Source organism: Leptonotus elevatus, chromosome 11, assembly GCF_054856555.1.
Source record: "Leptonotus elevatus isolate MCC_2025b chromosome 11, RoL_Lele_1.0, whole genome shotgun sequence".
Taxonomy (NCBI): Eukaryota; Metazoa; Chordata; class Actinopteri; order Syngnathiformes; family Syngnathidae; genus Leptonotus; species Leptonotus elevatus.
The window spans coordinates 3,702,034-3,727,093 of record NC_141249.1 but is presented as its reverse complement, the minus strand read 5'-3'; the positions used below and the strand labels follow the sequence as shown (position 1 = coordinate 3,727,093).

The following is a 25,060-nucleotide window of genomic DNA, read 5'->3' as shown; positions in this document are numbered from 1 at the left end:
ACACCATTCAGCCAGAACCAAGTTAATTTGCTGTTTTAAAGTAATGTTGCCAATACCATAAAGCTTTGTAGCTCAGTGGTTAGACCACTGGTCTAGTAAACCAGGGGTCGTGAGTTCAATTCTCACTGGGGCCTCTTAGGGAATCATTGACTCACCAAATAATCTTTGCATATTTTGTAGTACGTCATTGTCATGTCTGTATTTAGGGTCTCTGGGAGCCAATATTCCTCCTCACTCCTTTGAATTTTACTGTCAATGGAATTCACCATTCAGCCAGAACCAAGTTAATTTGCTGTTTTAAAGTAATGTTGACAACACTATAAGGCCTTGTAGCACAGTGGTTAGAGCACTGGTCTAGTAAACCAGGGGTCGTGAGTTCAATTCTCGCCTGGGCCTTTCAGTGATTACTTACCTAAACCAATATAGTGCAGATAATTCATTGCTCTCCATTGTCATGCCTGCATTTAGGGTTTCACGGGGGTGATATTTTTCCTCACGACCCTGATGGATACTGTGAATTGAATCTGCTATTCAGCAAGAATCCGGTTAATTTGCTTTTTTAAAGTCATGTCACCTACACCGAAAGGCTTCATAGCTCAGTGGTTAGAGTACTGGTCTCGTAAACCAGGAGTCGTGAGTTCAATTCTCACTGGGGCCTTTTAGGAAATCATTGACTCACCAAATAAACTTTGCATATTTTGTAGTACTGCATTGTCATGTCTGCATTTTGGGAATCTGGGAGTTAATATTCGTCCTTACTACTCTGATAGTTACTGTCAAAGAACTTTAGTTTAGCCAGAACCAGATTCATTTGCTTTTTGTAAGTCATGTTACTATAAACTTAAGGCCTCGTAGCTCAGTTGTTAGTGCACTGGTCTTGTAAACCAGGGCCCGTGAGTTCAATTCTCACTGGGTCCTGTGAGGGAATCATTGACTCACCAAATAATCTTTGCATATTTTGTAGTACGTCATTGTCATGTCTGTATTTCGGGTCTCTGGGAGTTAATATTCCTCCTCACTACTCTGAATTTTACTGTCAATGGAATTCACCATTCAGCCAGAACCAGGTTACATCATGGACCCATCAAATAATCTTTGCATATTTTGTAGTACGTCATTGTCATGTCTGTATTTAGGGACTCTGGGAGCCAATATTCCTCCTCACTACTCTGAATTTTACTGTCAATGGAATTCACCATTCAGCCAGAACCAGGTTAATTTTCTGTTTTAAAGTCATGGTGCCAATAACATAAGTCCTTGTAGCTCAGTGGGTAGAGCACTAGTCTAGTAAACCAGTGGTCGTGAGTTCAATTCTCACTGGGACCTGTTAGGGAATCCTTGACTCACCAAATAATCTTTGCATATTTTGTAGTACTGCATTGTCATGTCTGCATTTAGGGTCTCTGGGAGTTAATATTCGCCCTTACTACTCTGATAGTTATTGTCAAAGAACCTTAGTTTAGCCAGAACCAGATTCATTTGCTTTTTGAAAGTCATGTTACTATAAACTTAAGGCCTCGTAGCTCAGTTGTTAGTGCACTGGTCTTGTAAACCAGGGGCCTTGAGTTCAGTTCTCACTGGGGCCTGTGAGGGAATCATTGACTCACCAAATAATCTTTGCATATTTTGTAGTACGTCATTGTCATGTCTGTATTAAGGGTCTCTGGGAGCCAATATTCCTCCTCACTACTCTGAATTTTACTGTCAATGGAATTCACCATTCAGCCAGAACCAGGTTAAATTTCTGTTTTAAAGTCATGGTACCAATACCATAAGGCCTTGTAGCTCAGTGGTTAGAGCACTGGTCTAGTAAACCAGGGGTCGTGAGTTCAATTCTCACTGGTGCCTGTTAGGGAATCATTAACTCACCAAATGATCTTTGCATATTTTGTAGTACGTCATTGTCATGTCTGTATTTAGGGTCTCTGGGAGCCAATATTCCTCCTCACGACTCTGAATTTTACTGTCAATGGAATTCACCATTCAGCCAGAACCAGGTTAATTTTCTGTTTTAAAGTCATGGTACCAATACCATAAGGCCTTGTAGCTCAGTGGTTAGAGCACTTGTCTAGTAAACCAGGGGTCGTGAGTTGAATTCTCACTGGGGCCTGTTAGGGAATCATTGACTCACCAAATAATCTTTGCATATTTTGTAGTACGTCATTGTCATGTCTGTATTTAGGGTCTCTGGGAGCCAATATTCCTCCTCACTACTCTGAATTTTACAATCAATGGAATTCATCATTCAGCCAGAACCAAGTTAATTTGCTGTTTTAAAGTAATGTTGCCAATACCATAAGGCTTTGTAGCTCAGTGGTTAGAGCACTGGTCTAGTAAGCCAGGGGTGGTGAGTTCAATTCTCACTGGGGCCTGTTAGGGAATCCTTGACTCACCAAATAATCTTTGCATATTTTGTAGTACTGCATTGTCATGTCTGCATTTAGGGTCTCTGGGAGTTAATATTCGCCCTTACTACTCTGATAGTTATTGTCAAAGAACCTTAGTTTAGCCAGAACCAGATTCATTTGCTTTTTGAAAGTCATGTTACTATAAACTTAAGGCCTCGTAGCTCAGTTGTTAGTGCACTGGTCTTGTAAACCAGGGGCCTTGAGTTCAGTTCTCACTGGGGCCTGTGAGGGAATCATTGACTCACCAAATAATCTTTGCATATTTTGTAGTACGTCATTGTCATGTCTGTATTAAGGGTCTCTGGGAGCCAATATTCCTCCTCACTACTCTGAATTTTACTGTCAATGGAATTCACCATTCAGCCAGAACCAGGTTAAATTTCTGTTTTAAAGTCATGGTACCAATACCATAAGGCCTTGTAGCTCAGTGGTTAGAGCACTGGTCTAGTAAACCAGGGGTCGTGAGTTCAATTCTCACTGGTGCCTGTTAGGGAATCATTAACTCACCAAATGATCTTTGCATATTTTGTAGTACGTCATTGTCATGTCTGTATTTAGGGTCTCTGGGAGCCAATATTCCTCCTCACGACTCTGAATTTTACTGTCAATGGAATTCACCATTCAGCCAGAACCAGGTTAATTTTCTGTTTTAAAGTCATGGTACCAATACCATAAGGCCTTGTAGCTCAGTGGTTAGAGCACTTGTCTAGTAAACCAGGGGTCGTGAGTTGAATTCTCACTGGGGCCTGTTAGGGAATCATTGACTCACCAAATAATCTTTGCATATTTTGTAGTACGTCATTGTCATGTCTGTATTTAGGGTCTCTGGGAGCCAATATTCCTCCTCACTACTCTGAATTTTACAATCAATGGAATTCATCATTCAGCCAGAACCAAGTTAATTTGCTGTTTTAAAGTAATGTTGCCAATACCATAAGGCTTTGTAGCTCAGTGGTTAGAGCACTGGTCTAGTAAGCCAGGGGTGGTGAGTTCAATTCTCACTGGGGCCTGTTAGGGAATCATTGACTCACCAAATAATCTTTGCATATTTTGTAGTACGTCATTGTCATGTCTGTATTTAGGGTCTCTGGGAGCCAATATTCCTCCTCACTCCTCTGAATTTTACAATCAATGGAATTCACCATTCAACCAGAACCAAGTTAATTTGCTGTTTTAAAGTAATGTTGCCAATACCATAAGGCTTTGTAGCTCAGTGGTTAGAGCACTGGTCTAGTAAGCCAGGGGTGGTGAGTTCAATTCTCTCTGGGGCCTGTTAGGGAATCATTGACTCACCAAATAATCTTTGCATATTTTGTAGTACGTCATTGTCATGTCTGTATTTAGGGTCTCTGGGAGCCAATATTCCTCCTCACTCCTCTGAATTTTACAATCAATGGAATTCACCATTCAGCCAGAACCAAGTAAATTTGCTGTTTTAAAGTAATGTTGCCAACACTATAAGGCCTTGTAGCTCAGTGGTTAGAGCACTTGTCTAGTAAACCAGGGGTAGTGAGTTCAATTCTCACTGGGGCCTGTTAGGGAATCATTGACTCACCAAATAATCTTTGCATATTTTGTAGTACTGCATTGTCATGTCTGTATTTAGGGTCTCTGGGAGCCAATATTCCTCCTCACTCCTCTGAATTTTACAATCAATGGAATTCACCATTCAGCCAGAACCAAGTTAATTTGCTGTTTTAAAGTAATGTTGCCAACACTATAAGGCCTTGTAGCTCAGTGGTTAAAGCACTGGTCTAGTAAACCAGGGGTCGTGAGTTAAATTCTCACCTGGGCCTTTCAGTGATTACTTACCTAAACCAATATAGTGAAGATAATTCATTGCTCTGCATTGTCATGCCTGCATTTAGGGTTTCACGGGGGTGATATTTTTCCCCACGACCCTGATAGTTACTGTGAATTAAATCTGCTATTCAGCAAGAATCCGGTTAATTTGCTTTTTTAAAGTCATGTTACCTCGACCGAAAGGCTTCATAGCTCAGTGGTTAGAATACTGGTCTCGTAAACCAGGGGTCGTGAGTTCAATTCTCACTGGGGCCTTTTAGGAAATCATTGACTCACCAAATAAACTTTGCATATTATGTAGTACTGCATTGTCATGTCTGTATTTAGGTTCTCTGGGAGTTAATATTCGCCCTTACAACTCTGATAGTTACTGTCAAAGAACCTTAGTTTAGCCAGAACCAGATTCATTCGCTTTTTGTAAGTCATGTTACTATAAACTTAAGGCCTCGTAGCTCAGTTGTTAGCGCACTGGTCTTGTAAAACAGGGGTCGTGAGTTCAATTCTCACTGGGGCCTGTGAGGGAATCATTGACTCACCAAATAATCTTTGCATATTTTGTAGTACGTCATTGTCATGTCTGTATTTAGGGTCTCTGGGAGCCAATATTCCTCCTCACTACTCTGATCGTTACTGTCAAAGAACCTTAGTTTAGCCAGAACCAGATTCATTAGCTTTTTGTAAGTCATGTTAATATAAACTTAAGGCCTCGTAGCTCAGTGGTTAGAGCACTGGTCTTGTAAACCAGGGGTTGTGAGTTCAATTCTCACTGGGGCCTTTTAGGGAATTTTTGACTCACCAAATAATCTTTGCATATTTTGTAGTACTGCATTGTCATGTCTGTATTTAGGGTCTCTGGGAGTTAATATTCGCCCTTACTACTCTGATAGTTACTGTCAAAGAACTTTAGTTTAGCCAGAACCAGATTCATTTGCTTTTTGTAAGTCATGTTACTATAAACTTAAGGCCTCGTAGCTCAGTTGTTAGCGCACTGGTAATGTAAACCAGGGGTTGTGAGTTCAATTCTCACTGGGGCCTGTGAGGGAATCATTGACTCACCAAATAATCTTTGCATATTTTGTAGTACGTCATTGTCATGTCTGTATTTAGGGTCTCTGGGAGCCAATATTCCTCCTCACTACTCTGAATTTTACAATCAATGGAATACACCATTCAGCCAGAACCAAGTTAATTTGCTGTTTTAAAGTAATGTTGCCAATACCATAAAGCTTTGTAGCTCAGTGGTTAGACCACTGGTCTAGTAAACCAGGGGTCGTGAGTTCAATTCTCACTGGGGCCTCTTAGGGAATCATTGACTCACCAAATAATCTTTGCATATTTTGTAGTACGTCATTGTCATGTCTGCATTTAGGGTCTCTGGGAGCCAATATTCCTCCTCACTCCTTTGAATTTTACTGTCAATGGAATTCACCATTCAGCCAGAACCAAGTTAATTTGCTGTTTTAAAGTAATGTTGACAACACTATAAGGCCTTGTAGCACAGTGGTTAGAGCACTGGTCTAGTAAACCAGGGGTCGTGAGTTCAATTCTCGCCTGGGCCTTTCAGTGATTACTTACCTAAACCAATATAGTGCAGATAATTCATTGCTCTCCATTGTCATGCCTGCATTTAGGGTTTCACGGGGGTGATATTTTTCCTCACGACCCTGATGGATACTGTGAATTGAATCTGCTATTCAGCAAGAATCCGGTTAATTTGCTTTTTTAAAGTCATGTTACCTCGACCGAAAGGCTTCATAGCTCAGTGGTTAGAATACTGGTCTCGTAAACCAGGGGTCGTGAGTTCAATTCTCACTGGGATGAGCCAATATTCCTCCTCACTGCTCTGAATTTTACAATCAATGGAATTCACCATTCAGCCAGAACCAGGTTAATTTTCTGTTTTAAAGTCATGGTACCACTAACATAAGGCCTTGTAGCTCAGTGGTTAGAGCACTTGTCTAGTAAACCAGGGGTTGTGTGTTCAATTCTCACTGGGCCCTGTTAGGGAATCATTGACTCACCAAATGATCTTCGCATATTTTGTAGTACGTCATTGTCATGTCTGTATTTAGGGTCTCTGGGAGCCAATATTCCTCCTCACGACTCTGAATTTTACTGTCAATGGAATTCACCATTCAGCCAGAACCAGGTTAATTTTCTGTTTTAAAGTCATGGTACCAATACCATAAGGCCTTGTAGCTCAGTGGTTAGAGCACTTGTCTAGTAAACCAGGGGTCGTGAGTTGAATTCTCACTGGGGCCTGTTAGGGATTCATTGACTCACCAAATAATCTTTGCATATCTTGTAGTACTGCATTGTCATGTCTGTATTTAGGGTCTCTGGGAGTTAATATTAGCCCTTACTACTCTGATAGTTACTGTCAAAGAACCTTAGTTTAGCCAGAACCAGATTCATTTGCTTTTTGTAAGTCATGTTACTATAAACTTAAGGCCTCGTAGCTCAGTTGTTAGCCCACTGGTCTTGTAAACCAGGGGTCGTGAGTTCAATTCTCACTGGGGCCTGTGAGGGAATCATTGACTCACAAAATAAACTTTGCATATTTTGTAGTACGTCATTGTCATGTCTGTATTTAGGGTCTCTGGGAGCCAATATTCCTCCTCACTACTTTGAATTTTACTGTCAATTGAATTCACCATTCAGCCAGAACCAGGTTAATTTTTTGTTTTAAAGTCATGGTGCCAATACCATAAGGCCTTGGAGCTCAGTGGTTAGACCACTAGTCTAGTAAACCAGGGGTTGTGAGTTCAATACTCACTGGGGCCTGTTAGGGAATCATTGACTCACCAAATATTCTTTGCATATTTTGTAGTACGTCATTGTCATGTCTGTATTTAGGGTCTCTGGGAGTTAATATTCCTCCTCACTACTCTGATCGTTACTGTCAAAGAACCTGTTTAGCCAGAACCAGATTCATTTTCTTTTTGTAAGTCATGTTAATATAAACTTAAGGCCTCGTAGCTCAGTGGTTAGAGCACTGGTCTTGTAAACCAGGGGTCGTGAGTTCAATTCTCACTGGGGCCTTTTAGGAAATCATTGACTCACCAAATAATCTTTGCATATTTTGTAGTACTGCATTGTCATGTCTGTATTTAGGGTCTCTGGGAGTTAATATTCGCCCTTACTACTCTGATAGTTACTGTCAAAGAACCTTAGTTTAGCCAGAAACAGATTCATTTGCTTTTTGTAAGTCATGTTACTATAAACTTAAGGCCTCGTAGCTCAGTTGTTAGTGCACTGGTCTTGTAAACCAGGGTCCTTGAGTTCAGTTCTCACTGGGGCCTGTGAGGGAAACATTGACTCACCAAATAATCTTTGCATATTTTGTAGTACGTCATTGTCATGTCTGTATTAAGGGTCTCTGGGAGCCAATATTCCTCCTCACTACTCTGAATTTTACTGTCAATGGAATTCACCATTCAGCCAGAACCAGGTTAAATTTCTGTTTTAAAGTCATGGTACCAATACCATAAGGCCTTGTAGCTCAGTGGTTAGAGCACTGGTCTAGTAAACCAGGGGTCGTGAGTTCAATTCTCACTGGGTCCTGTGAGGGAATCATTGACTCACCAAATAATCTTTGCATATTTTGTAGTACGTCATTGTCATGTCTGTATTTCGGGTCTCTGGGAGTTAATATTCCTCCTCACTACTCTGAATTTTACTGTCAATGGAATTCACCATTCAGCCAGAACCAGGTTACATCATGGACCCATCAAATAATCTTTGCATATTTTGTAGTACGTCATTGTCATGTCTGTATTTAGGGACTCTGGGAGCCAATATTCCTCCTCACTACTCTGAATTTTACTGTCAATGGAATTCACCATTCAGCCAGAACCAGGTTAATTTTCTGTTTTAAAGTCATGGTGCCAATAACATAAGTCCTTGTAGCTCAGTGGGTAGAGCACTAGTCTAGTAAACCAGTGGTCGTGAGTTCAATTCTCACTGGGACCTGTTAGGGAATCCTTGACTCACCAAATAATCTTTGCATATTTTGTAGTACTGCATTGTCATGTCTGCATTTAGGGTCTCTGGGAGTTAATATTCGCCCTTACTACTCTGATAGTTATTGTCAAAGAACCTTAGTTTAGCCAGAACCAGATTCATTTGCTTTTTGAAAGTCATGTTACTATAAACTTAAGGCCTTGTAGCTCAGTGGTTAGAGCACTGGTCTAGTAAACCAGGGGTGGTGAGTTCAATTCTCACTGGTGCCTGTTAGGGAATCATTAACTCACCAAATGATCTTTGCATATTTTGTAGTACGTCATTGTCATGTCTGTATTTAGGGTCTCTGGGAGCCAATATTCCTCCTCACGACTCTGAATTTTACTGTCAATGGAATTCACCATTCAGCCAGAACCAGGTTAATTTTCTGTTTTAAAGTCATGGTACCAATACCATAAGGCCTTGTAGCTCAGTGGTTAGAGCACTTGTCTAGTAAACCAGGGGTCGTGAGTTGAATTCTCACTGGGGCCTGTTAGGGAATCATTGACTCACCAAATAATCTTTGCATATTTTGTAGTACGTCATTGTCATGTCTGTATTTAGGGTCTCTGGGAGCCAATATTCCTCCTCACTACTCTGAATTTTACAATCAATGGAATTCATCATTCAGCCAGAACCAAGTTAATTTGCTGTTTTAAAGTAATGTTGCCAATACCATAAGGCTTTGTAGCTCAGTGGTTAGAGCACTGGTCTAGTAAGCCAGGGGTGGTGAGTTCAATTCTCACTGGGGCCTGTTAGGGAATCATTGACTCACCAAATAATCTTTGCATATTTTGTAGTACGTCATTGTCATGTCTGTATTTAGGGTCTCTGGGAGCCAATATTCCTCCTCACTCCTCTGAATTTTACAATCAATGGAATTCACCATTCAACCAGAACCAAGTTAATTTGCTGTTTTAAAGTAATGTTGCCAATACCATAAGGCTTTGTAGCTCAGTGGTTAGAGCACTGGTCTAGTAAGCCAGGGGTGGTGAGTTCAATTCTCACTGGGGCCTGTTAGGGAATCATTGACTCACCAAATAATCTTTGCATATTTTGTAGTACGTCATTGTCATGTCTGTATTTAGGGTCTCTGGGAGCCAATATTCCTCCTCACTCCTCTGAATTTTACAATCAATGGTATTCACCATTCAGCCAGAACCAAGTAAATTTGCTGTTTTAAAGTAATGTTTCCAACACTATAAGGCCTTGTAGCTCAGTGGTTAGAGCACTGGTCTAGTAAACCAGGGGTAGTGAGTTCAATTCTCACTGGGGCCTGTTAGGGAATCATTGACTCACCAAATAATCTTTGCATATTTTGTAGTACTGCATTGTCATGTCTGTATTTAGGGTCTCTGGGAGCCAATATTCCTCCTCACTCCTCTGAATTTTACAATCAATGGAATTCACCATTCAGCCAGAACCAAGTTAATTTGCTGTTTTAAAGTAATGTTACCAACACTATAAGGCCTTGTAGCTCAGTGGTTAAAGCACTGGTCTAGTAAACCAGGGGTCGTGAGTTAAATTCTCACCTGGGCCTTTCAGTGATTACTTACCTAAACCAATATAGTGAAGATAATTCATTGCTCTGCATTGTCATGCCTGCATTTAGGGTTTCACGGGGGTGATATTTTTCCCCACGACCCTGATAGTTACTGTGAATTAAATCTGCTATTCAGCAAGAATCCGGTTAATTTGCTTTTTTAAAGTCATGTTACCTCGACCGAAAGGCTTCATAGCTCAGTGGTTAGAATACTGGTCTCGTAAACCAGGGGTCGTGAGTTCAATTCTCACTGGGGCCTTTTAGGAAATCATTGACTCACCAAATAAACTTTGCATATTTTGTAGTACTGCATTGTCATGTCTGTATTTAGGTTCTCTGGGAGTTAATATTCGCCCTTACAACTCTGATAGTTACTGTCAAAGAACCTTAGTTTAGCCAGAACCAGATTCATTCGCTTTTTGTAAGTCATGTTACTATAAACTTAAGGCCTCGTAGCTCAGTTGTTAGCGCACTGGTCTTGTAAAACAGGGGTCGTGAGTTCAATTCTCACTGGGGCCTGTGAGGGAATCATTGACTCACCAAATAATCTTTGCATATTTTGTAGTACGTCATTGTCATGTCTGTATTTAGGGTCTCTGGGAGCCAATATTCCTCCTCACTACTCTGATCGTTACTGTCAAAGAACCTTAGTTTAGCCAGAACCAGATTCATTAGCTTTTTGTAAGTCATGTTAATATAAACTTAAGGCCTCGTAGCTCAGTGGTTAGAGCACTGGTCTTGTAAACCAGGGGTTGTGAGTTCAATTCTCACTGGGGCCTTTTAGGGAATTTTTGACTCACCAAATAATCTTTGCATATTTTGTAGTACTGCATTGTCATGTCTGTATTTAGGGTCTCTGGGAGTTAATATTCGCCCTTACTACTCTGATAGTTACTGTCAAAGAACTTTAGTTTAGCCAGAACCAGATTCATTTGCTTTTTGTAAGTCATGTTACTATAAACTTAAGGCCTCGTAGCTCAGTTGTTAGCGCACTGGTAATGTAAACCAGGGGTTGTGAGTTCAATTCTCACTGGGGCCTGTGAGGGAATCATTGACTCACCAAATAATCTTTGCATATTTTGTAGTACGTCATTGTCATGTCTGTATTTAGGGTCTCTGGGAGCCAATATTCCTCCTCACTACTCTGAATTTTACAATCAATGGAATACACCATTCAGCCAGAACCAAGTTAATTTGCTGTTTTAAAGTAATGTTGCCAATACCATAAAGCTTTGTAGCTCAGTGGTTAGACCACTGGTCTAGTAAACCAGGGGTCGTGAGTTCAATTCTCACTGGGGCCTCTTAGGGAATCATTGACTCACCAAATAATCTTTGCATATTTTGTAGTACGTCATTGTCATGTCTGTATTTAGGGTCTCTGGGATTCTCACTGGGGCCTGTGAGGGAATCATTGACTCACCAAATAATCTTTGCATATTTTGTAGTACGTCATTGTCATGTCTGTATTTAGGGTCTCTGGGAGCCAATATTCCTCCTCACTCCTTTGAATTTTACTGTCAATGGAATTCACCATTCAGCCAGAACCAAGTTAATTTGCTGTTTTAAAGTAATGTTGACAACACTATAAGGCCTTGTAGCACAGTGGTTAGAGCACTGGTCTAGTAAACCAGGGGTCGTGAGTTCAATTCTCGCCTGGGCCTTTCAGTGATTACTTACCTAAACCAATATAGTGCAGATAATTCATTGCTCTCCATTGTCATGCCTGCATTTAGGGTTTCACGGGGGTGATATTTTTCCTCACGACCCTGATGGATACTGTGAATTGAATCTGCTATTCAGCAAGAATCCGGTTAATTTGCTTTTTTAAAGTCATGTCACCTACACCGAAAGGCTTCATAGCTCAGTGGTTAGAGTACTGGTCTCGTAAACCAGGAGTCGTGAGTTCAATTCTCACTGGGGCCTTTTAGGAAATCATTGACTCACCAAATAAACTTTGCATATTTTGTAGTACTGCATTGTCATGTCTGCATTTTGGGAATCTGGGAGTTAATATTCGTCCTTACTACTCTGATAGTTACTGTCAAAGAACTTTAGTTTAGCCAGAACCAGATTCATTTGCTTTTTGTAAGTCATGTTACTATAAACTTAAGGCCTCGTAGCTCAGTTGTTAGTGCACTGGTCTTGTAAACCAGGGCCCGTGAGTTCAATTCTCACTGGGTCCTGTGAGGGAATCATTGACTCACCAAATAATCTTTGCATATTTTGTAGTACGTCATTGTCATGTCTGTATTTCGGGTCTCTGGGAGTTAATATTCCTCCTCACTACTCTGAATTTTACTGTCAATGGAATTCACCATTCAGCCAGAACCAGGTTACATCATGGACCCATCAAATAATCTTTGCATATTTTGTAGTACGTCATTGTCATGTCTGTATTTAGGGACTCTGGGAGCCAATATTCCTCCTCACTACTCTGAATTTTACTGTCAATGGAATTCACCATTCAGCCAGAACCAGGTTAATTTTCTGTTTTAAAGTCATGGTGCCAATAACATAAGTCCTTGTAGCTCAGTGGGTAGAGCACTAGTCTAGTAAACCAGTGGTCGTGAGTTCAATTCTCACTGGGACCTGTTAGGGAATCCTTGACTCACCAAATAATCTTTGCATATTTTGTAGTACTGCATTGTCATGTCTGTATTTAGGGTCTCTGGGAGCCAATATTCCTCCTCACTGCTCTGAATTTTACAATCAATGGAATTCACCATTCAGCCAGAACCAAGTTAATTTGCTGTTTTAAAGTAATGTTGCCAGTACCATAAGGCTTTGTAGCTCAGTGGTTAGAGCACTGGTCTAGTAAACCAGGGGTTGTGAGTTCAATTCTAACTGGGGCCTGTTAGGGAATCATTGACTCACCAAATAATCTTTGCATATTTTGTAGTACGTCATTGTCATGTCTGTATTTAGGGTCTCTGGGAGCCAATATTCCTCCTCACGACTCTGAATTTTACTGTCAATGGAATTCACCATTCAGCCAGAACCAGGTTAATTTTCTGTTTTAAAGTCATGGTACCACTACCATAAGGCCTTGTAGCTCAGTGGTTAGAGCACTTGTCTTGTAAACCAGGGGTTGTGAGTTCAATTCTCACTGGGGCCTGTGAGGGAATCATTGACTCACCAAATAATCTTTGCATATTTTGTAGTACTGCATTAACATGTCTGTATTTAGGGTCTCTGGGAGCCAATATTCCTCCTCACTACTCTGAATTTTACAATCAATGGAATTCACCATTCAGCCAGAACCAAGTTAATTTGCAGTTTTAAAGTAATGTTGCCAATACCATAAGGCTTTGTAGCTCAGTGGTTAGTGCACTGGTCTAGTAAGCCAGTGGTGGTGAGTTCAATTCTCAATGGGGCCTGTTAGGGAATTTTTGACTCACCAAATAATCTTTGCATATTTTGTAGTACTGCATTAACATGTCTGTATTTAGGGTCTCTGGGAGCCAATATTCCTCCTCACTACTCTGAATTTTACAATCAATGGAATTCACCATTCAGCCAGAACCAAGTTAATTTGCAGTTTTAAAGTAATGTTGCCAACACTATAAGGCCTTGTAGCTCAGTGGTTAGAGCACTGGTCTAGTAAACCAAGGGTAGTGAGTTCAATTCTCACTGGGGCCTGTTAGGGAATCATTGACTCACCAAATAATCTTTGCATATTTTGTAGTACTGCATTGTCATGTCTGTATTTAGGGTCTCTGGGAGCCAATATTCCTCTGAATTTTACAATCAATTGAATTCACCATTCAGCCAGAACCAAGTTAATTTGCGGTTTTAAAGTAATGTTGCCAGTACCGTAAGGCTTTGTAGCTCAGTGGTTAGATCACTGGTCTAGTATACCAGGGGTCGTGAGTTCAAATTCTCACTGGGATCTGTTAGGGAATCACTGAATCACCAAAAAATCTTTGCATATTTTGTAGTACGTCATTGTCATGTCTGTAGTTAGGGTCTCTGGGAGCCAATATTCCTCCTCACTCCTTTGAATTTTACTGTCAATGGAATTCACCATTCAGCCAGAACCAAGTTAATTTGCTGTTTTAAAGTAATGTTGCCAGCACTATAAGGCCTTGTAGCTCAGTGGTTAGAGCACTGGTCTAGTAAACCAGGGGTCGTGAGTTCAATTTTCACTGGGGCCTGTTAGGGAATCATTGACTCACCAAATATTCTTTGCATATTTTGTAGTACTGCATTGTCATGTCTGTATTTAGGGTCTCTGGGAGCCAATATTCCTCCTCACTCCTCTGAATTTTACAATCAATCGAATTCACCATTCAGCCAGAACCAAGTTAATTTGCTGTTTTAAAGTAATGTTGCCAATACCGTAAGGCTTTGTAGCTCAATGGTTAGAGCACTGGTCTAGTATAGCAGGGGTCGTGAGCTCAATTCTCACTGGGGCCTGTTAGGGAATCATTGACTCACCAAAAAGTCTTTGCATATTTTGTAGTACGTCATTGTCATGTCTGTATTTAGGGTCTCTGGGAGTTAATATTCACCCTTACTACTCTGATAGTTACTGTCAAAGAACCTTAGTTTAGCCAGAACCAGATTCATTTGCTTTTTGTAAGTCATGTTACCATAAACTTAAGGCCTCGTAGCTCAGTGGTTAGACCACTGGTCTTGTAAAACAGGGGTCGTGAGTTCAATTCTCACTGGGGCCTGTTAGGGAATCATTAACTCACCAAATAATCTTTGCATATTTTGTAGTACGTCATTGTCATGCCTGTATTTAGGGTCTCTGGGAGCCAATATTCCTCCTCACTGCTCTGAATTTTACAATCAATGGAATTCACCATTCAGCCAGAACCAAGTTAATTTGCTGTTTTAAAGTAATGTTGCCGATACCATAAGGCTTTGTAGCTCAGTGGTTAGAGCACTGGTCTAGTAAACCAGGGGTCGTGAGTTCAATTCTAACTGGGACCTGTTAGGGAATCATTGACTCACCAAATAATCTTTGCATATTTTGTAGTACGTCATTGTCATGTCTGTATTTAGGGTCTCTGGGAGCCAATATTCCTCCTCACGACTCTGAACTTTACTGTCAATGGAATTCACTATTCAGCCAGAACCAAGTTAATTTGCTGTATTAAAGTAATGTTTCCGATACCATAAGGCTTTGTAGCTCAGTGGTTAGAGCACTGGTCTAGTAAACCAGGGGTTGTGAGTTCAATTCTAACTGGGGCCTGTTAGGGAATCATTGACTCACCAAAAAATCTTTGCATATTTCGTAGTACGTCATTGTCATGTCTGTATTTAGGGTTGCTGGGAGCCAATATTCCTCCTCACGCCTTTGAATTTTACTGTCAATGAAATTCACCATTCAGCCAGAACCAAGTTAATTTGCTGTTTTAAAGTAATGTTGCCAATACCATAAGGCTTTGTAGCTCAGTGGTTAGAGCACTGGTCTAGTAAACCAGGGGTCGTGAGTTCAATTCTCACTGGGGCCTGTTAGGTTATCATTGACTCACCAATTAATCTTTGCATATTTTGTAGTACGTCATTGTCATGTCTGTATTTAGGGTCTCTGGGAGCCAATATTCCTCCTCACGACTCTGAATTTTACTGTCAATGGAATTCACCATTCAGCCAGAACCAAGTTAATTTGCTGTTTTTAAGTAATGTTGCCGATACCGTAAGGCTTTGTAGCTCAGTGGTTAGAGCATTGGTCTAGTAAACCAGGGGTCGTGAGTTCAATTCTAACTGGGGCCTGTTAGGGAATCATTGACTCACCAAATGATCTTTGCATATTTTGTAGTACGTCATTGTCATGTCTGTATTTAGGGTCTCTGGGAGCCAATATTCCTCCTCACGACTCTGAATTTTACTGTCAATGGAATTCACCATTCAGCCAATACCAAGTTAATTTGCTGTTTTAAAGTAATGTTGCCAATACCATAAGGCTTTGTAGCTCAGTGGTTAGAGCACTGGTCTAGTAAACCAGGGGTCGTGAGTTCAATTCTCACTGGGGCCTGTTAGGTTATCATTGACTCACCAAATAATCTTTATATATTTTGTAGTACGTCATTGTCATGTCTGTATTTAGGGTCTCTGGGAGTTAATATTCGCCCTTACTACTCTGATAGTTACTGTCAAAGAACCGTAGTTTAGCCAGAACCAGATTCATTTGCTTTTTGTAAGTCATGTTACTATAAACTTAAGGCCTTGTAGCTCAGTGGTTAGAGCACTGGTCTTGTAAACCAGGGGTCGTGAGTTCAATTCTCACTGGGGCCTGTGAGGGAATCATTGACTCACCAAATAATCTTTGCATATTTTGTAGTACGTCATTGTCATGTCTGTATTTAGGGTCTCTGGGAGCCAATATTCCTCCTCACTACTCTGAATTTTACTGTCAACATGATTTCACCATTCAGCCAGAACCAGGTTAATTTTCTGTTTTAAAGTCATGGTGCCAATACCATAAGGCCTTGTAGCTCAGTGATTAGAGCACTAGTCTAGTAAACCAGGGGTCGTGAGTTCAATACTCACTGAGGCCTGTTAGGGAATCATTGACTCACCAAATTTTCTTTGCTTATTTTGTAGTACTGCATTGTCATGTCTGTATTTAGGGTCTCTGGGAGCCAATATTCCTCCTCACTGCTCTGAATTTAACAACCAATGGAATTCACCATTCAGCCAGAACCAAGTTAATTTGCTGTTTTAAAGTAATGTTGCCAATACCTTAAGGCTTTGTAGCTCAGTGGTTAGAGCACTGGTCTAGTAAACCAGGGGTCATGAGTTCAATTCTCACTGGGGCCTGTTAGGGTATCATTGACTCAACAAATAATCTTTGCATATTTTGTAGTACGTCATTGTCATGTCTGTATTTAGGGTCTCTGGGAGCCAATATTCCTCCTCACTGCTCTGAATTTTACAATCAATGGAATTCACCATTCAGCCAGAACCAGGTTAATTTTCTGTTTTAAAGTCATGGTTCCAATACCATAAGGCCTTGTAGCTCAGTGGTTGGAGCACTGGTCTAGTATACCAGGGGTCGTGAGTTCAATTCTCACTGGGGCCTGTTAGGGAATCATTGACTCACCAAATATTCTTTGCATATTTTGTAGTACTGCATTGTCATGTCTATATTTAGGGTCTCTAGGAGTTAATATTCCTCCTCACTACTCTGATAGTTACTGTCAAAGAACCTTAGTTTAGCCAGAACCAGATTAATTTGCTTTTTGTAAGTCATGTTACTATAAACTTAAGGCCTCGTAGCTCAGTGGTTAGAGCACTGGTCTTGTAAACCAGGGGTCGTGAGTTCAATTCTCACTGGGGCCTGTGAGGGAATCATTGACTCACCAAATAATCTTTGCATATTTTGTAGTACGTCATTGTCATGTCTGTATTTAGGGTCTCTGGGAGCCAATATTCCTCCTCACTACTCTGAATTTTACTGTCAACATGATTTCACCATTCAGCCAGAACCAGGTTAATTTTCTGTTTTAAAGTCATGGTGCCAATACCATAAGGCCTTGTAGCTCAGTGATTAGAGCACTAGTCTAGTAAACCAGGGGTCGTGAGTTCAATACTCACTGAGGCCTGTTAGGGAATCATTGACTCACCAAATTTTCTTTGCTTATTTTGTAGTACTGCATTGTCATGTCTGTATTTAGGGTCTCTGGGAGCCAATATTCCTCCTCACTGCTCTGAATTTAACAACCAATGGAATTCACCATTCAGCCAGAACCAAGTTAATTTGCTGTTTTAAAGTAATGTTGCCAATACCTTAAGGCTTTGTAGCTCAGTGGTTAGAGCACTGGTCTAGTAAACCAGGGGTCATGAGTTCAATTCTCACTGGGGCCTGTTAGGGTATCATTGACTCAACAAATAATCTTTGCATATTTTGTAGTACGTCATTGTCATGTCTGTATTTAGGGTCTCTGGGAGCCAATATTCCTCCTCACTGCTCTGAATTTTACAATCAATGGAATTCACCATTCAGCCAGAACCAGGTTAATTTTCTGTTTTAAAGTCATGGTTCCAATACCATAAGGCCTTGTAGCTCAGTGGTTGGAGCACTGGTCTAGTATACCAGGGGTCGTGAGTTCAATTCTCACTGGGGCCTGTTAGGGAATCATTGACTCACCAAATATTCTTTGCATATTTTGTAGTACTGCATTGTCATGTCTATATTTAGGGTCTCTAGGAGTTAATATTCCTCCTCACTACTCTGATAGTTACTGTCAAAGAACCTTAGTTTAGCCAGAACCAGATTAATTTGCTTTTTGTAAGTCATGTTACTATAAACTTAAGGCCTCGTAGCTCAGTGGTTAGAGCACTGGTCTTGTAAACCACGGGTCGTGAGTTCAATTCTCACTGGGGCCTGTTAGGGTATCATTGACTCACCACATAATCTTTGCATATTTTGTAGTACTGCATTGTCATGTCTGTATTTAGGGTCTCTGGGAGCCAATATTCCTCCTCACTGCTCTGAATTTAACAACCAATGGATTTCACCAGTCAGCCAGAACCAAGTTAATTTGCTGTTTTAAAGTAATGTTGCCAATACCATAAGGCTTTGTAGCTCAGTGGTTAGACCACTGGTCTAGTAAACCAGGGGTCGTGAGTTCAATTCTCACCGGGGCCTGTTAGGTTATCATTGACTCACCAAATAATCTTTGCATATTTTGTAGTACGTCATTGTCATGTCTGTATTTAGGGTCTCTGGGAGCCAATATTCCTCCTCACGACTCTGAATTTTACTGTCAATGGAATTCACCATTCAGCCAGAACCAGGTTAATTTTCTGTTTTAAAGTCATGGTACCAATACCATAAGGCCTTGTAGCTCAGTGGTTAGAGCACTTGTCTAGTAAACCAGGGGTTGTGTGTTCAATTCTCACTGGGGCCTGTTAGGGAATCAATGACTCACCAAATAATCTTTGCATATTTTGTAGTACTGCATTGTCATGTCTGTATTTAGGGTCGCTGGGAGCCAATATTCCTCCTCACGCCTTTGAATTTTACTGTCAATGGAATTCACCATTCAGCCAGAACCAAGTTAATTTGCTGTTTTAAAGTAATGTTGCCAACACTATAAGGCCTTGTAGCTCAGTGGTTAGAGCACTGGTCTAGTAAACCAGGGGTCGTGAGTTCAATTCTCACTGGGTCCTCTTAGGGGATCATTGACTCACCAAATAATCTTTGCATATTTTGTAGTACGTCATTGTCATGTCTGTATTTAGGGTCTCTGGGAGCCAATATTCCTCCTCACTACTCTGAATTTTACAATCATTGGAATTCACCATTCAGCCAGAACCAAGTTAATTTGCTGTTTTAAAGTAATGTTGCCAATACCATAAGGCTTTGTAGCTCAGTGGTTAGAGCACTGGTCTAGTAAGCCAGGGGTGGTGAGTTCAATTCTCACTGCGGCCTGTTAGGGAATCATTGACTCACCAAATAATCTTTGCATATTTTGTAGTACTGCATTGTCATGTCTGTATTTAGGGTCTCTGGGAGCCAATATTCCTCCTCAACCCTTTGAATTTTACTGTCAATGGAATTCACCATTCAGCCAGAACCAAGTTAATTTGCTTTTTTAAAGTAATGTTGCCAATACCATAAGGCTTTGTAGCTCAGTGGTTAGAGCACTGGTCTAGTAAGCCAGGGGTGGTGAGTTCAATTCTCACTGGGGCCTATTAGGGAATCATTGACTCACCAAATAATCTTTATATATTTTGTAGTACGTCATTGTCATGTCTGTATTTAGGGTCTCTGGGAGCCAATATTCCTCCTCACTACTCTGATTGTTACTGTCAAAGAACCTTAGTTTAGCCAGAACCAGATTCATTTGCTTTTTGTAAGTCATGTTAATATAAACTTAAGGCCTCGTAGCTAAGTGGTTAGAGCACTGGTCTTGTAAACCAGGGGTTGTAAGTTCAATTCTCACTGGGGCCTTTTAGGGAATTTTTGACTCACCAAATAATCTTTGCATATTTTGTAGTACTGCATTAACATGTCTGTATTTAGGGTCTCTGGGAGTTAATATTCGCCCTTACTACTCTGATAGTTACTGTCAAAGAACTTTAGTTTAGCCAGAACCAGATTCATTTGCTTTTTGTAAGTCATGTTACTATAAACTTAAGGCCTCGTAGCTCAGTTGTTAGCGCACTGGTCTTGTAAACCAGGGGTTGTGAGTTCAATTCTCACTGGGGCCTGTGAGGGAATCATTGACTCGCCAAATAATCTTTGCATATTTTGTAGTACGTCATTGTCATGTCTGTATTTAGGGTCTCTGGGAGCCAATATTCCTCCTCACTACTCTGAATTTTACAATCAATGGAATTCACCATTCAGCCAGAACCAAGTTAATTTGCTGTTTTAAAGTAATGTTGCCAATACCATAAGGCCTTGTAGCTCAGTGGTTAGAGCACTTGTCTAATAAACCAGGGGTTGTGAGTTCAATTCTCACTGCGGCCTGTTAGGGAATCATTGACTCACCAAAAAATCTTTGCATATTTTGTAGTACGTCATTGTCATGTCTGTATTTAGGGTCTCTGGGAGTTAATATTCGCCCTTACTACTCTGATAGTTACTGTCAAAGAACCTTAGTTTAGCCAGAACCAGATTCATTTGCTTTTTGTAAGTCATGTCACCATAAACTTAAGGCCTCGTAGCTAAGTGGTTAGACCACTGGTCTTGTAAACCAGGGGTCGTGAGTTCAATTCTCACTGGGGCCTGTGAGGGAATCATTGACTCACCTAATAATCTTTGCATATTTTGTAGTACGTCATTGTCATTTCTGTATTTAGGGTCTCTGGGAGCCAATATTCCTCCTCACTACTCTGAATTTTACTGTCAACATGAATTCACCATTCAGCCAGAACCAGGTTAATTTTCTGTTTTAAAGTCATGGTGCCAATACCATAAGGCCTTGTAGCTCAGTGATTAGAGCACTAGTCTAGTAAACCAGGGGTCGTGAGTTCAATACTCACTGGGGCCTGTTAGGGAATCATTGACTCACCAAATATTCTTTGCATATTTTGTAGTACTGCATTGTCATGTCTGTATTTAGGGTCTCTGGGAGCCAATATTCCTCCTCACTGCTCTGAATTTAACAACCAATGGAATTCACCATTTAGCCAGAACCAAGTTAATTTGCTGTTTTAAAGTAATGTTGCCAATACCATAAGGCTTTGTAGCTCAGTGGTTAGAGCACTGGTCTAGTAAACCAGGGGTTGTGAGTTCAATTCTCACTGGGGCCTGTTAGGGAATCATTGACTCACCAAATAATCTTTGCATATTTTGTAGTACGTCATTGTCATGTCTGTATTTAGGGTCTTTGGGAGCCAATATTCCTCCTCACTGCTCTGAATTTTACAATCAATGGAATTCACCATTCAGCCAGAACCAAGTTAATTTGCTGTTTTTAAGTAATGTTGCCGATACAATAAGGCTTTGTAGCTCAGTGGTTAGAGCACTGGTCTAGTAAACCAGGGGTCGTGAGTTCAATTCTAACTGGGGCCTGTTAGGGAATCATTGACTCACCAAATGATCTTTGCATATTTTGTAGTACGTCATTGTCATTTCTGTATTTAGGGTCTCTGGGAGCCAATATTCCTCCTCACGAATCTGAATTTTACTGTCAATCGAATTCACCATTCAGCCAGAACCAAGTTAATTTGCTGTTTTAAAGTAATGTTGCCGATACCATAAGGCTTTGTAGCTCAGTGGTTAGAGCACTGGTCTAGTAAACCAGGGGTCGTGAGTTCAATTCTAACTGGGGCCTGTTCGGGAATCATTGACTCACCAAATAATCTTTGCATATTTTGTAATACTGCATTGTCATGTCTGTATTTAGGGTTGCTGGGAGCCAATATTCCTCCTCACGCCTTTGAATTTTACTGTCAATGGAATTCACCATTCAGCCAGAACCAAGTTAATTTGCTGTTTTAAAGTAATGTTGCCAATACCATAAGGCTTTGTAGCTCAGTGGTTAGAGCACTGGTCTAGTAAACCAGGGGTCGTGAGTTCAATTCTCACTGGGGCCTGTTAGGTTACCATTGACTCACCAAATAATCTTTATATATTTTGTAGTACGTCATTGTCATGTCTGTATTTAGGGTCTCTGGGAGCCAATATTCCTCCTCACGACTCTGAATTTTACTGTCAATGGAATTCACCATTCAGCCAGAACCAGGTTAATTTTCTGTTTTAAAGTCATGGTACCAATACCATAAGGCCTTGTAGCTCAGTGGTTAGAGCACTTGTCTAGTAAACCAGGGGTTGTGTGTTCAATTCTCACTGGGGCCTGTTAGGGAATCAATGACTCACCAAATAATCTTTGCATATTTTGTAGTACTGCATTGTCATGTCTGTATTTAGGGTCTCTGGGAGCCAATATTCCTCCTCACTCCTCTGAATTTTACAATCAATCGAATTCACCATTCAGCCAGAACCTAGTTAATTTGCTGTTTTAAAGTAATGTTGCCAATACCGTAAGGCTTTGTAGCTCAGTGGTTAGAGCACTGGTCTAGTATACCAGGGGTAGTGAGTTCAATTCTCACTGGGGCCTGTTAGGGAATCATTGACTCACCAAAAAATCTTTGCATATTTTGTAGTACGTCATTGTCATGTCTGTATTTAGGGTCTCTGGGAGTTAATATTCGCCCTTACTACTCTGATAGTTACTGTCAAAGAACCGTAGTTTAGCCAGAACCAGATTCATTTGCTTTTTGTAAGTCATGTTACTATAAACTTAAGGCCTCGTAGCTCAGTGGTTAGAGCATTGGTCTTGTAAACCAGGGGTCGTGAGTTCAATTCTCACTGGGGCCTGTGAGGGAATCATTGACTCACCAAATAATCTTTGCATATTTTGTAGTACGTCATTGTCATGTCTGTATTTAGGGTCTCTGGGAGCAAATATTCCTCCTCACTACTCTGAATTTTACTGTCAACATGAATTCACCATTCAGCCAGAACCAGGTTAATTTTCTGTTTTAAAGTCATGGTGCCAATACCATAAGGCCTTGTAGCTCAGTGATTAGAGCACTAGTCTAGTAAACCAGGGGTCGTGAGTTCAATACTCACTGAGGCCTGTTAGGGAATCATTGACTCACCAAATATTCTTTGCATATTTTGTAGTACTGCATTGTCATGTCTGTATTTAGGGTCTCTGGGAGCCAATATTCCTCCTCACTGCTCTGAATTTAACAACCAATGGAATTCACCATTCAGCCAGAACCAAGTTAATTTGCTGTTTTAAAGTAATGTTGCCAATACCATAAGGCTTTGTAGCTCAGTGGTTAGAGCACTGGTCTAGTAAACCAGGGGTCGCGAGTTAAATTCTCACTGGGGCCTGTTAGGGTATCATTGACTCACCAAATAATCTTTGCATATTTTGTAGTACGTCATTGTCATGTCTGTATTTAGGGTCTCTGGGAGCCAATATTCCTCCTCACTGCTCTGAATTTTACAATCAATGGAATTCACCATTCAGCCAGAACCAAGTTAATTTGCTGTTTTAAAGTAATGTTGCCAATAGCGTAAGGCTTTGTAGCTCAGTGGTTAGAGCACTGGTCTAGTATACCAGGGGTCGTGAGTTCAATTCTCACTTGGGCCTGTTAGGGAATCATTGACTCAACAAAAAATCTTTGCATATTTATTAGTACGTCATTGTCATGTTTGTATTTAGGGTCTCTGGGAGTTAATATTCGCCCTTACTACTCTGATAGTTACTGTCAAAGAACCTTAGTTTAGCCAGAACCAGATTCATTTGCTTTTTGTAAGTCATGTTACTATAAACTTAAGGCCTCGTAGCTCAGTGGTTAGAGCACTGGTCTTGTAAACCAGGGGTCGTGAGTTCAATTCTCACTGGGCCCTGTGAGGGAATCATTGACTCACCAAATAATCTTTGCATATTTTGTAGTACGTCATTGTCATGCCTGTATTTAGGGTCTCTGGGAGCCAATATTCCTCCTCACTACTCTGAATTTTACTGTCAACATGAATTCACCATTCAGCCAGAACCAGGTTGATTTTCTGTTTTAAAGTCATGGTTCCAATACCATAAGGCCTTGTAGCTCAGTGGTTAGAGCACTGGTCTAGTATACCAGGGGTCGTGAGTTCAATTCTCACTGGGGCCTGTTAGGGAATCATTGACTCACCAAATATTCTTTGCATATTTTGTAGTACTGCATTGTCATGTCTATATTTAGGGTCTCTAGGAGTTAATATTCCTCCTCACTACTCTGATAGTTACTGTCAAAGAACCTTAGTTTAGCCAGAACCAGATTAATTTGCTTTTTGTAAGTCATGTTACTATAAACTTAAGGCCTCGTAGCTCAGTGGTTAGAGCACTGGTCTTGTAAACCAGGGGTCGTGAGTTAAATTCTCACTGGGGCCTGTTAGGGAATCATTGACTCACCAAATAATCTTTGCATATTTTGTAGTACTGCATTGTCATGTCTGAATTTAGGGTCTCTGGGAGCCAATATTCCTCCTCACTCCTCTGAATTTTACAATCAATCGAATTCACCATTCAGCCAGAACCAAGTTAATTTGCGGTTTTAAAGTAATGTTGCCAATACCGTAAGGCTTTGTAGCTCAGTGGTTAGAGCACTGGTCTAGTATACCAGGGGTCGTGAGTTCAATTCTCACTGAGGCCTGTTAGGGAATCATTGACTCACCAAAAAATCTTTGTATATTTTGTAGTACGTCATTGTCATGTCTGTATTTAGGGTCTCTGGGAGCCAATATTCCTCCTCACTCCTTTGAATTTTACTGTCAATGGAATTCACCATTCAGCCAGAACCAAGTTAATTTGCTGTTTTAAAGTAATGTTGCCAACACTATAAGGCCTTGTAGCTCAGTGGTTAGAGCACTGGTCTAGTAAACCAGGGGTCGTGAGTTCAATTTTCACTGGGGCCTGTTAGGGAATCATTGACTCACCAAATAATCTTTGCATATTTTGTAGTACTGCATTGTCATGTCTGTATTTAGGGTCTCTGGGAGCCAATATTCCTCCTCACTCCTCTGAATTTTACAATCAATGGAATTCACCATTCAGCCAGAACCAAGTTAATTTGCTGTTTTAAAGTAATGTTGCCAATACCGTAAGGCTTTGTAGCTCAGTGGTTAGAGCACTGGTCTAGTATACCAGGGGTCGTGAGTTCAATTCTCACTGCGGCCTGTTAGGGAATCATTGACTCACCAAAAAAATCTTTGCATATTTTGTAGTACGTCATTGTCATGTCTGTATTTAGGGTCTCTGGGAGTTAATATTCGCCCTTACTACTCTGATAGTTACTGTCAAAGAACCTTAGTTTAGCCAGAACCAGATTCATTTGCTTT

The 25,060-nt window shown here is 40.6% G+C and overlaps 1 protein-coding gene and 27 non-coding genes across 28 annotated transcripts in view; 27 read left to right on the top strand and 1 right to left on the bottom strand.

Moving 5' to 3' along the window:
• Nucleotides 1-25,060, bottom strand: part of LOC147165207 (ephrin type-B receptor 1-like) — a 298,813-nt gene that overhangs the window by 82,897 nt on the left and 190,856 nt on the right. The gene's annotated exons all lie outside the window — the stretch shown is intronic.
• Nucleotides 586-658, top strand: trnat-cgu (transfer RNA threonine (anticodon CGU)). Its single transcript has one exon. It is a non-coding gene; the product is annotated as a tRNA-Thr (tRNA).
• Nucleotides 4,394-4,466, top strand: trnat-cgu (transfer RNA threonine (anticodon CGU)). The gene has a single exon. It is a non-coding gene; the product is annotated as a tRNA-Thr (tRNA).
• trnat-ugu (transfer RNA threonine (anticodon UGU)) lies at nt 4,914-4,986 on the top strand. The gene has a single exon. It is a non-coding gene; the product is annotated as a tRNA-Thr (tRNA).
• On the top strand, nt 5,960-6,036 carry trnat-cgu (transfer RNA threonine (anticodon CGU)). Its single transcript has one exon. It is a non-coding gene; the product is annotated as a tRNA-Thr (tRNA).
• trnat-ugu (transfer RNA threonine (anticodon UGU)) lies at nt 7,181-7,253 on the top strand. Its single transcript has one exon. It is a non-coding gene; the product is annotated as a tRNA-Thr (tRNA).
• Nucleotides 9,419-9,491, top strand: trnat-agu (transfer RNA threonine (anticodon AGU)). Its single transcript has one exon. It is a non-coding gene; the product is annotated as a tRNA-Thr (tRNA).
• trnat-cgu (transfer RNA threonine (anticodon CGU)) lies at nt 9,943-10,015 on the top strand. The gene has a single exon. It is a non-coding gene; the product is annotated as a tRNA-Thr (tRNA).
• trnat-ugu (transfer RNA threonine (anticodon UGU)) lies at nt 10,463-10,535 on the top strand. Its single transcript has one exon. It is a non-coding gene; the product is annotated as a tRNA-Thr (tRNA).
• trnat-cgu (transfer RNA threonine (anticodon CGU)) lies at nt 11,607-11,679 on the top strand. The gene has a single exon. It is a non-coding gene; the product is annotated as a tRNA-Thr (tRNA).
• Nucleotides 12,799-12,871, top strand: trnat-ugu (transfer RNA threonine (anticodon UGU)). Its single transcript has one exon. It is a non-coding gene; the product is annotated as a tRNA-Thr (tRNA).
• On the top strand, nt 14,360-14,432 carry trnat-ugu (transfer RNA threonine (anticodon UGU)). Its single transcript has one exon. It is a non-coding gene; the product is annotated as a tRNA-Thr (tRNA).
• Nucleotides 15,146-15,218, top strand: trnat-agu (transfer RNA threonine (anticodon AGU)). Its single transcript has one exon. It is a non-coding gene; the product is annotated as a tRNA-Thr (tRNA).
• Nucleotides 15,670-15,742, top strand: trnat-agu (transfer RNA threonine (anticodon AGU)). Its single transcript has one exon. It is a non-coding gene; the product is annotated as a tRNA-Thr (tRNA).
• Nucleotides 15,930-16,002, top strand: trnat-ugu (transfer RNA threonine (anticodon UGU)). Its single transcript has one exon. It is a non-coding gene; the product is annotated as a tRNA-Thr (tRNA).
• trnat-ugu (transfer RNA threonine (anticodon UGU)) lies at nt 16,977-17,049 on the top strand. Its single transcript has one exon. It is a non-coding gene; the product is annotated as a tRNA-Thr (tRNA).
• On the top strand, nt 18,024-18,096 carry trnat-ugu (transfer RNA threonine (anticodon UGU)). The gene has a single exon. It is a non-coding gene; the product is annotated as a tRNA-Thr (tRNA).
• Nucleotides 18,286-18,358, top strand: trnat-agu (transfer RNA threonine (anticodon AGU)). The gene has a single exon. It is a non-coding gene; the product is annotated as a tRNA-Thr (tRNA).
• On the top strand, nt 20,116-20,188 carry trnai-aau (transfer RNA isoleucine (anticodon AAU)). The gene has a single exon. It is a non-coding gene; the product is annotated as a tRNA-Ile (tRNA).
• trnat-ugu (transfer RNA threonine (anticodon UGU)) lies at nt 20,376-20,448 on the top strand. Its single transcript has one exon. It is a non-coding gene; the product is annotated as a tRNA-Thr (tRNA).
• trnat-agu (transfer RNA threonine (anticodon AGU)) lies at nt 20,901-20,973 on the top strand. The gene has a single exon. It is a non-coding gene; the product is annotated as a tRNA-Thr (tRNA).
• On the top strand, nt 21,687-21,759 carry trnat-agu (transfer RNA threonine (anticodon AGU)). Its single transcript has one exon. It is a non-coding gene; the product is annotated as a tRNA-Thr (tRNA).
• On the top strand, nt 22,471-22,543 carry trnat-ugu (transfer RNA threonine (anticodon UGU)). The gene has a single exon. It is a non-coding gene; the product is annotated as a tRNA-Thr (tRNA).
• trnat-agu (transfer RNA threonine (anticodon AGU)) lies at nt 23,258-23,330 on the top strand. The gene has a single exon. It is a non-coding gene; the product is annotated as a tRNA-Thr (tRNA).
• On the top strand, nt 23,518-23,590 carry trnat-ugu (transfer RNA threonine (anticodon UGU)). The gene has a single exon. It is a non-coding gene; the product is annotated as a tRNA-Thr (tRNA).
• Nucleotides 23,781-23,853, top strand: trnat-agu (transfer RNA threonine (anticodon AGU)). Its single transcript has one exon. It is a non-coding gene; the product is annotated as a tRNA-Thr (tRNA).
• trnat-ugu (transfer RNA threonine (anticodon UGU)) lies at nt 24,041-24,113 on the top strand. The gene has a single exon. It is a non-coding gene; the product is annotated as a tRNA-Thr (tRNA).
• trnat-agu (transfer RNA threonine (anticodon AGU)) lies at nt 24,303-24,375 on the top strand. Its single transcript has one exon. It is a non-coding gene; the product is annotated as a tRNA-Thr (tRNA).